The following is a 9,313-nucleotide window of genomic DNA, read 5'->3' as shown; positions in this document are numbered from 1 at the left end:
TGTCTATTCATACAAGTATGGGCAGCTAATCAAATGAGTATTAATTATGATTAAACCATGAAATAGTTAACCCACACATTATCAACTTCATACACCCAAATCATGCATGGAAAGAATTAAATTGTTCAAATTATTTAAATGTCAATGTTCGATGTTCAAATAGAACTAAATTTATACTAAAAAGGTTTTATTTATTATAAATAAAGGTTAGTAGGTTATAGCTAGTTAGAGAGAATAAATCATTTTTCTCTTGAAGTTGAAAATAACATTTATTCAACCTATTAATAGATAGAAAATTATTAGCGATAGCAATAGCAATGAAATTATCATCAAATAATTAAGATATGTTGTTATGTTCAAAAGAAATTCAATTTTCACTTTTTACGGGTTGTTTCACAATGTGTCTTCATTTGTAGTATATATATTATGCTAAGTATACACACACACACAAATAATATCAAGTGATCAACTAATACATGTTCTGTTGGGCATATATATTTTTAGTTCATGAGATGTAATTAATTTAACTTGCATTTAGGGCCACTAGGTTTATTATATATATATATATAATAAACACCATAACTTACAATCAATTTTAGTTACATTCAGGACAATGAATGTTGTTATATTTCACTAATTATTCTATTAAGGATTACTTAATTTGTCTTCCAGTTTCAATAGAATTTTTTAAAAGAAATTTTACATCACTCGGTTAATATAATTATCAAGTAATGCTTGAAAAATAATAAAATTAATACTTGATAGATATTACACGAAATCTATTAGAAAGGGATATTGTCTCTTAAAAAACACAGATGGATACCTCTTGTTACAATAAATGTGGTGAAACCTACAAGTAAAATCATGTATAAGTGCTATTAGTCTACATTTATACTTGTATTGGTATCAAATAGACAACTTAAAAATATCAAATAAAAAGTTCAACAAAAACTTTATTAGAAAAGACAATTGTATGGTGAGGGAGATTTTAGAAATATGTAAGGTGATAACTGCCTAATGTAGCAAGAGGTACCGTACAACTAAATAATAATACCGATTTAAATTTTTAGAGTAAAGGACATTTTCGTCCCTGACCTTTTTTTTCGCGGACATTTTCGTCCTCAAGCAATGGAAAATACATTAAAGCCCCTGACCCTTGAAAAATGTGGACATCCATGTCCTTCCGTTGAATTTAGCCGTTTGCACTGAACGGAAAAGGCTGAGCTAGCATACGTGGCGCTGAGGTGGCACGTAACGGAGGCCAGGTGGCATGGAGGATTTCGTAGCAGGACATATAAGTCCCTGGAGACGAAAACGACACCGTTTCGTCTCCTCCTCTCCAAACGCAGTTGAATCCCCATATACAATACCCAGAAGACCCATACACAATCTCAGCCCTCTTCTTCTTCTTCTTCTTCCATGGTAGTTTCATCGTGCACTTTCTTCCTCTCTCGTCTCACAGACCTCTCACTCCACAACCCTCTCCACCTTCCAAAACGAGCGTGAATGACGAAGGTTTGATCCTGATTTCGCTCCAGTGCGTTAACCTAACGTGGCTCAAACTCCGTGGATACCGTGAGATAACGGAGGCAGGAATGGCCGCTGTTGGCGAAAACTACAAGGCGTTGAAGAAGCTATCTTGCGCTTCGTGCGTGTTCGACATTAAGGGAATCAACGCTGTCATTAGCCGTTGCCAGGGTTTGGAAGAGCTCTTCGTTAAGCGGCTGCGTGGGCCCACGATGGCGAGGAGGTGGTTGGTTCCGGAACGATGTCGGTGACTTCTGTTTACTTGAAGGAGATCGTGAATGGCCAGAGCTTCGCACCCCTTATGATTGGGTCGAAAAGGCTTCGATCTTTGAAGGTAATTGGATGTTTGGGGGATTGGGATGACACCCTTGAGAAGATTGGGAACCTCCACACTGTGTTGGTTGATGTTCACCTTGAGAAGATTTAAGTTAGCGATGTAGGTCTTGTGGGTTTGTCTAAGTGTTTGGGTTTGGACACTTTGCACATTGTGAAAACCGCTGAATGCTCAAATGTGGGTCTCAATCTAGTTGCTAAGAACTGCAGGATGTTGAGGAAGCTTTACGTTGATGGGTGGAGAACCAATAGGATTGGTGATGATGGTTTGATTTTTGTTGCCAAACACTGCATTAACTTGCAGGAACTTGCTTCGATTGGTATCTATCCAACATCTTCAAGCCTTGAGGCAATTGCTTCCAAATGCAAGGCTTTGGAGAGGTTGGCACTTTGTGGGCTTAATACCGTTGGTGACGCTGAGATTGAGTGTGTTGCCAACAAGTGTGTTGCGCTCAAGAAGCTTTGCATTAAGGGGTGTCCTATATCCAATGTGGGAATTGAAGCTCTTGCTTCTGGTTGCCCCAATTTGATTAAGTTTAAGGTGAGGAGATGCAGGAAGGTTACTAGTATGGTTGTGGAGTGGGTGCATGAACATAGGGAGTCCTTGGCATTTAGTTTTGATAATAGTGATTATGAAGCATTGAATGCGAGTCAAATTGATCATGATCATGCAGCGAATGATGTGATACATTTCGCAGAGAAAATGAGGAGGTGGCTGCTGCAGCAGAAGCATCAAATGATTATAATGGATTGGCAATGTTGAGAGCAACATTTGGGTTTTTGGCTAATAGAAGTGTAGTGCAATCAGCATGGAGAAGGTGGTATAACAATAATAGTGTCCCCGCTCAATAGTAGCATTTTCATGACCTTAGTAAGAAAGCAAAAATTCTATGGTTCAATTTGCCTTTTGGGAGTTTCAGTTTCCTGAGTAGCTAGTAGCTTTGTTGCTGCTGCTATTAGCTAGCTGCATTTGCTAATAACCTCTATTGGTTCTGCTCGGCTGTTCTTATTATTTGTGTTGATGGTGATACTAGCTTTGTATTACAATTAGTCTATTTTTTTGTTTCATTTGGAAGGTGGAGAGGGTTGTGGAGTGAGAGGTCTGTGAGACGAGAGAGGAAGAAAGGGCATGATGAAACTGCCATGGAAGAAGAAGAAGAAGAAGAAGAAGAAGAAGAAGAGGGTTGGGATTGTGTATGGGTCTTCTGGGTATTGTATATGGGGATTCAACTGCGTTTGGAGAGGAGGAGACGAAACGACGTCGTTTTCGTCTCCAGGGACTTATATGTCCTGCTACGAAATCCTCCGTGCCACCTCAGCGCCACGTATGCCAGCTCAGCCTTTTCCGTTCAGTGCAAACGACTAAATTCAACGGAAGGACATGGATGTCCACGTTTTTCAAGGGTCAGGGGCTTTAATGTATTTTCCATTGCTTGAGGACGAAAATGTCCGCGAAAAAAAAGGTCAAGGACGAAAATGTCCTTTACTCAAATTTTTAATTTAAAAGTATATATCTACATTGGTTATTAATTTTACTATATCCATACAATAAAATTAATAACCAACATAGATATATACTTTTGAATTATATGATATAGGTTATAAGAACAACAAAATATATATATATATATACTATTATTGCTACTAATAAACAACTGTATCAGGGTTGATCTATAGGTAGAAGGATGATTTTCGAAGTAGTTGGTATATGTTGTATGATAAAAGAAATCAGAAGCAATATTTAAGATTTTAACATAACAAAATAGAATGATGACATAGATATAAAAGAAGGGTGATCTTTAAAATCTTTGTAGTTAATATATATAGTAGATTTAAACTGAAAAGTGAAGAAACAACATTTGTAGCAGAAACTAACCAATGGGGTAAAGTGAAATTGCATGAGACATAGTAAGATCGAGCCTTTCGAGGCTGAAAAAAGGATACGTTTAGAAAAAATTGAATAGAAAAATGGATAATTAATTGTAATTATGTAACTGTTAGAATCAAGAATTGGTTACGATAGAGTATTGGAGACTAAAGAAAAAATGACTAGATGAAACTCCATATGTAATGATTAACAAATTTCTCGTAAATCAATGCATAAGTAACTGAAGTTATAAGAAAGAGTGATTATAAAATTTTAAAAAAACATAGACAAAAAATATATGGCTAATAGGATGAAGAATTACAATGTTAGATTAGAGACTACGAATGAACTATTACTTGAATGATACACTTTAAGCAACTCTACTCTCATGCAATGTGGTGAAAAATATATAGGAATTACACTCGCCTATGAACTCTCTTTTAATGTTATAGTATAAGAAAATTATCACGTATTCCGCTCTGAAGCAGCAAAATATGGTATTCCGTGTACGAACACGTAGCCTGATACTAATTTGTTCACTAGTGACTGAGAAAATGACTAAATTTGCGTTGGTTGTGAATGTAATATGTCGCAACTTATCCGCTTAGAAACAAATTTGTTGGGTCGTGGCTTAGAAAAGAGTTTAGTTAAAAGTGCGCTTGTAGTCGTGTAGCGTACTCCGTTCTGTTCAAAAGTAATAAAATAGTGCTTCTCGTCCTGTAAATCTGTGGTGGCAGAGTTATGCCTGTAGTGGTGAACATCGACGGCGGTTGGAGTGTAAATTCTTGGGCTAGAGCAGTATATTAGGGGGTTATTAGGAGAAATAATTTTACGCCGTTTTACTTCACTGTCGCTTAGCTTCTTCAAAAATAACAATCTCTAATTCTCTTCCTAACATCTAATCTGCAAAATTATAACACGATATTTTAAAAGCCCCAATAAAATGGAATGAACGTAGCCTCAAAAAATATTGTCATTAGGAAAGCATCACTCGATATCTCGGTCCCTCCCAATGAAGCCAACGCGCTGCTACTGAAGCATAGAATTAAATTATCCTAATTCTTCCATTAACTGGCATGTCTAATTATGGGTGTCTAGCTAATTATCTATCACACGCATACCCAGTATCAACTCTTTCGCACACCTAACCTCAATGAAACTTCCTATTTTGAACTTCCTCTACAGCATATCATTTCATAAAACTAAATAACATTCTTCTAGCAACCCATATCTCTACCACCACTACATGTATATCGAAATCCTTTATCTCTGGATACACTGTAGCCTCAGGTATAGCTTCACATACATTGAAGCATTTTAATTTTTAAGTTCAAATATTATTGTTACACTTCGAAAAAAATATTTCACTTTGTTTTCTTTTTGCCGTTCTTTTTTCGGTTTCTATCTACTCATATTTTCATATTCAATAATAAAATAATCATCAACTTTCACTATAAACATTAAACAAATCAATGTGTTCGTCTTTAAATTCTTATAATATTTAATAGCGTGGTGAGGACCTCCAAGCCTTTCTTTTTCTTTATAACCAATATTATGGTATTGTGTATTTCGAAATTGAAATAAACTATGTTAATGTAAATTCTATTATATATATTACAATGTTCATCCTTTATTTAATTTCCTCAAACTTTGTTATTTTGTGGATTCTTATTTTTTAAGTTTTATGCTCCCATAAGCTAATAAAGTAATATAACACACAACATTTTTTATTCTAAAAAGGCTTATTTTACATATTTTTAACTAATATTATTAACTTAATTCACATGACGGATTTACCTTAAAAATTGTGGGGTTAAGTGCTCCTACTAATATTTTAAAAAAATATATAAAAGTATATGTATAAATATATATGTATCCTCATTGAAAAATTGTATTTATTTCTATATTAAAAAAATTATCTATTAAATTTTTTGTTCAAAATATTTTAAAAATTTTGGAAACCGCCATAAGGGTACTTTTAAAAATACCAGCAAAAGGAAGGTTTGACAAAAATTATTGAAAAATTAAAAAATATTTTATTATTATTCTCTTAACATATTTTTTTAAAGTATAAGTTAGCTAACTTTTTTTATTATATATATATATATATATATATATATATATATATATACATTTTTAAAATTAAATTTTGATACAAATAAATTTACACGTGCATCTAATTACGTAATATCATGTCATAAAAAATAATTACCTTTTACATTGATTATATGAATGATCATCCAAACGAACCGACAATTGAACAATTGTATAAAATATTTTATTATCAGTACATCAAAATTAAACTCTAATTTATATCTAAAAGTATAAGATAAAAATAAATATTAAATCAATTTAATAAAAAACAAAACATTACTGTAGTATTATGTAACACCCTACTACACAGATTTTACGCTTAAGTCGTAGAACAGAGGTAGTGTGGCGTTACGGACCTCTAAACAGCAAAATAAATACATAATAGAGAAGAGGGTAATATGCTAGGAGCCTTGAAATAAAACGGTAAACAAAAATCACAAAATGAAAAAGTGCAACGCTCAACGAAAAGGATTACTTGCGTGCTAAGAAACCTAATAGGAACATGATAAAGATAAGCAAAAGAATAAAGGAAAGCCAAGGAAACAACATAACTAGCCCCTGACTCAGCTTGCGAAGCTAAGGCTGGCCGGAGTATATATATATATATATATATATATATATATATATATATATATATATATATATATATATATATATATATATACATATAAACATACATAAGTATCCCCAAAATACACCAAAATACCAAAGTAAACTCCTATCTCTCCCTCAACCTCTATAAGGAGGAGCATACATAAGTTACTTGGAGAGTAAGCTAAATACATATATACATATATACGAACAGAAAACCAAAATACACCCAAGGACTACTTCGCTTCCCAGGATCCAGACGCCTAGCGAGGAGCCTCTCGACCTGCATCTGAAAAAAATGACAATACAATATGGAATGAGAACAGGAGGTTCTCAGCATGGTAAAAGTGTCACGCGTATAATAAATAAGGTCCTGAGAATGCCATAGGCAATCCTAGAACTCCGTTATTCAGTTACCCAACTTAAGTACTAAACAGAAGCCATAAACAGGGGTAGGTATTCTAAATCTACCTAACTTACTCAAGTTCAATCCTAACCTAACACCAAACCATTTCTCCATCTCCTCCATTCCTCCATCATCCATAATGCAATAGAAACAAGCAACCAAATAAGTTCACGCACAAGTAATGAGCATATAGTACAAATAGCAAGTATATCAGGTAGCAGGTGATATATATCAATTAGGCAAACCCAGGAAATGCATAGCAATCAAAACAAACAAATGCATATGATGCATGCCTGTCCTATGGCTGATGGGGCCCATCTGTCGGTTATCCAGCCAACCCGACAAGTCTGAAAACCTTAGACTGTCCCCTGTCGCACATCCCCATGAGTCTATGCATAGATTTCACATTCATATATCAGTCAAATCACTCACTGGGGGCTATCCATACCCGGGAATTTATACGTGCCCGGTCACCCTTACGACGTAGGGTCAATAGAGTATCGAGATTCAACCTGGAACACGTGGTGGCGAGCCACGGTTCTGTTACCCAGGAAAACTTGTATCTCAGATATCATTCATAAGCCATTTCATATTTATAATCAATATATCATCATTTATCAAGCCATGGCATTACACTTTCTTTAACATTCTCATCTTCTTTATAAAACTCCTTATTTTACCTCTTACTTTACCCTCAAGTTATCTTATTTTCCTAGCTTCAACTAGCTACTGGTCTTAGTACCATACCTTAAGCCTTAAAGGGAAGAAAATGGAGGTTTAGAAGTGAAAAATTGGTTTAAAACAGTCAAAATCGGTTTTTGCAACAGGCAGCAGCCACGTGTACGCGTGAGTCATGCGTACGCGTGAATATGCACACACACGTATGCATGCTTCTCGCGCATGCATTGCCAAAATTCCACGCCACGCGTACGCGTGGATGAGCGTTTTTCCAAAAAATTTGGCAGAATGCCTTGCAAGCTTACAGCAACCAGATTTTAACCCCTGCTATACAGTTTCACGTATCAAATTTTCATTATCCATAACTTTCTCCTCAAAATTCCGTTTTTCATAAAATTGATATCGTTTAAAAATTTACAAAACCATCTTTCATTTGCAACAAACTACAACTCAATCTAAAATTTGAGGAGTAAATTATGGACTTCCAAAGTTCATCAAAAATTGATTTTTAACCAATTCCCAACCAAATCTCATTTTCATCAACTTAAGTTTCTTACCATTAAAACTTGCATTATACCATATCAACCCAATTCATCAACAACCATTGCCAATATAACCTTTAAACAACTCAACAAACATTGATCATCAATAATTATCCATATTTACCTCATACATCAATGACCCTTCATTTGTTTATATCAACTCTTCACCTATACCAACTTTCATTATATATTTATCAACCTTCCATCAACATATACCAATTAAATGCCATTAACATAAACCAACCCTTCATACACATTAATCCATCAACTTCACATAACAACTCTTTATTAACAAACACCAACCATAATCCATCAATATATCAACATCAACACAACCCATTATAAGCAAGTCCAAGAGCATAAAATTAATAACCTCAATACCTCATAATTCCAATATATGTTCATCAACAATTTATTCCAACAACATTACAAAACTACTCATTAAATGCAATTAACAATTCAACTTATCCTATGATTCCTCTAACCTAAGTTTTCACAACACCATAAATATTAAACGTGCGAAACTTAAATCGTACCTTGGCCGATCACTTAGTTTCACCCAAGGCAGCCTCACAACACAAATCACAGCCCCTCTAAGCTCAATTAAAACAGTCCTAAAACAAGCCTTGATCACCAATAAGCCTCCAAGTACTCCCAATTCAATTCCAATGCTTATATACCCACTTAATCTACACCTAATACATATACATGTTCTAATTTCAGTTTTTCCATTATAAATACAAGATTGAGCTAGGGTTAGGGTGTCCTTACCATACTCATATGCTCAATAGCTTGAGCCCATAAGTCCCGGAAGCTAACTTGAACCTAGAACACAAAAATTGGACAAGATTTCACTATAGGATTTCAATTTCACCAAAGAAAGGGGAATAGAGATTCTGAATCGAATATGAGGCTTACCAGTGAAATTGATCCGATAGAAAGGTAGAGCTCGACACGCTGGACGCATGGCCGCAAACAGTGCGGCGATCGGAGCTCAAACGAGGAAGATATGGTGGTTGGAGTATTTGATTAGGGTTAGGGAGCTTTCCTCCTCTCCCCTTCTGTTATAGCATCGCAGCAGCTTATGAGGAAGAAAAAAGCTGCTGCTCCTTTTAAGTGTTTGGGTCTGGTTGGACCCACGGGCCTGATTTGGGCCCCGGTTCAACCGGTTCGGTTCTTTCAGTTCGATTTTGGGCCAAATTTTTGAAATTTGTATCAAAATTCTCGTTTTGACGAGCTCTATCCTATTTTGATATTAGTTTTGTATTTTTAGCT

At 35.0% G+C, this 9,313-nt stretch overlaps 1 long non-coding RNA gene and 1 pseudogene across 1 annotated transcript; one reads left to right on the top strand and one right to left on the bottom strand.

Annotated features, from left to right (window-relative positions):
* The first annotated feature begins 815 nt into the window (after positions 1 to 815).
* Positions 816 to 2,712, top strand: LOC107632902 (F-box protein SKIP2 pseudogene; annotated as a pseudogene).
* A 3,802-nt stretch (positions 2,713 to 6,514) lies between these two features.
* Positions 6,515 to 9,102, bottom strand: LOC107634359 (uncharacterized). The gene is made up of 4 exons (XR_001618862.3): positions 8,957 to 9,102; positions 8,810 to 8,863; positions 8,575 to 8,733; positions 6,515 to 6,701 (listed from the first exon to the last, which is right to left on the bottom strand). It is a non-coding gene; the product is annotated as an uncharacterized LOC107634359 (long non-coding RNA).
* Between the last annotated feature and the right edge of the window lie 211 nt (positions 9,103 to 9,313).

This window comes from Arachis ipaensis, chromosome B3 (genome assembly GCF_059453495.1).
Source record: "Arachis ipaensis isolate K30076 ecotype BB chromosome B3, ASM5945349v1, whole genome shotgun sequence".
Taxonomy (NCBI): domain Eukaryota; kingdom Viridiplantae; phylum Streptophyta; class Magnoliopsida; order Fabales; family Fabaceae; genus Arachis; species Arachis ipaensis.
This window is presented reverse-complemented; position numbering and strand designations above follow the sequence as displayed.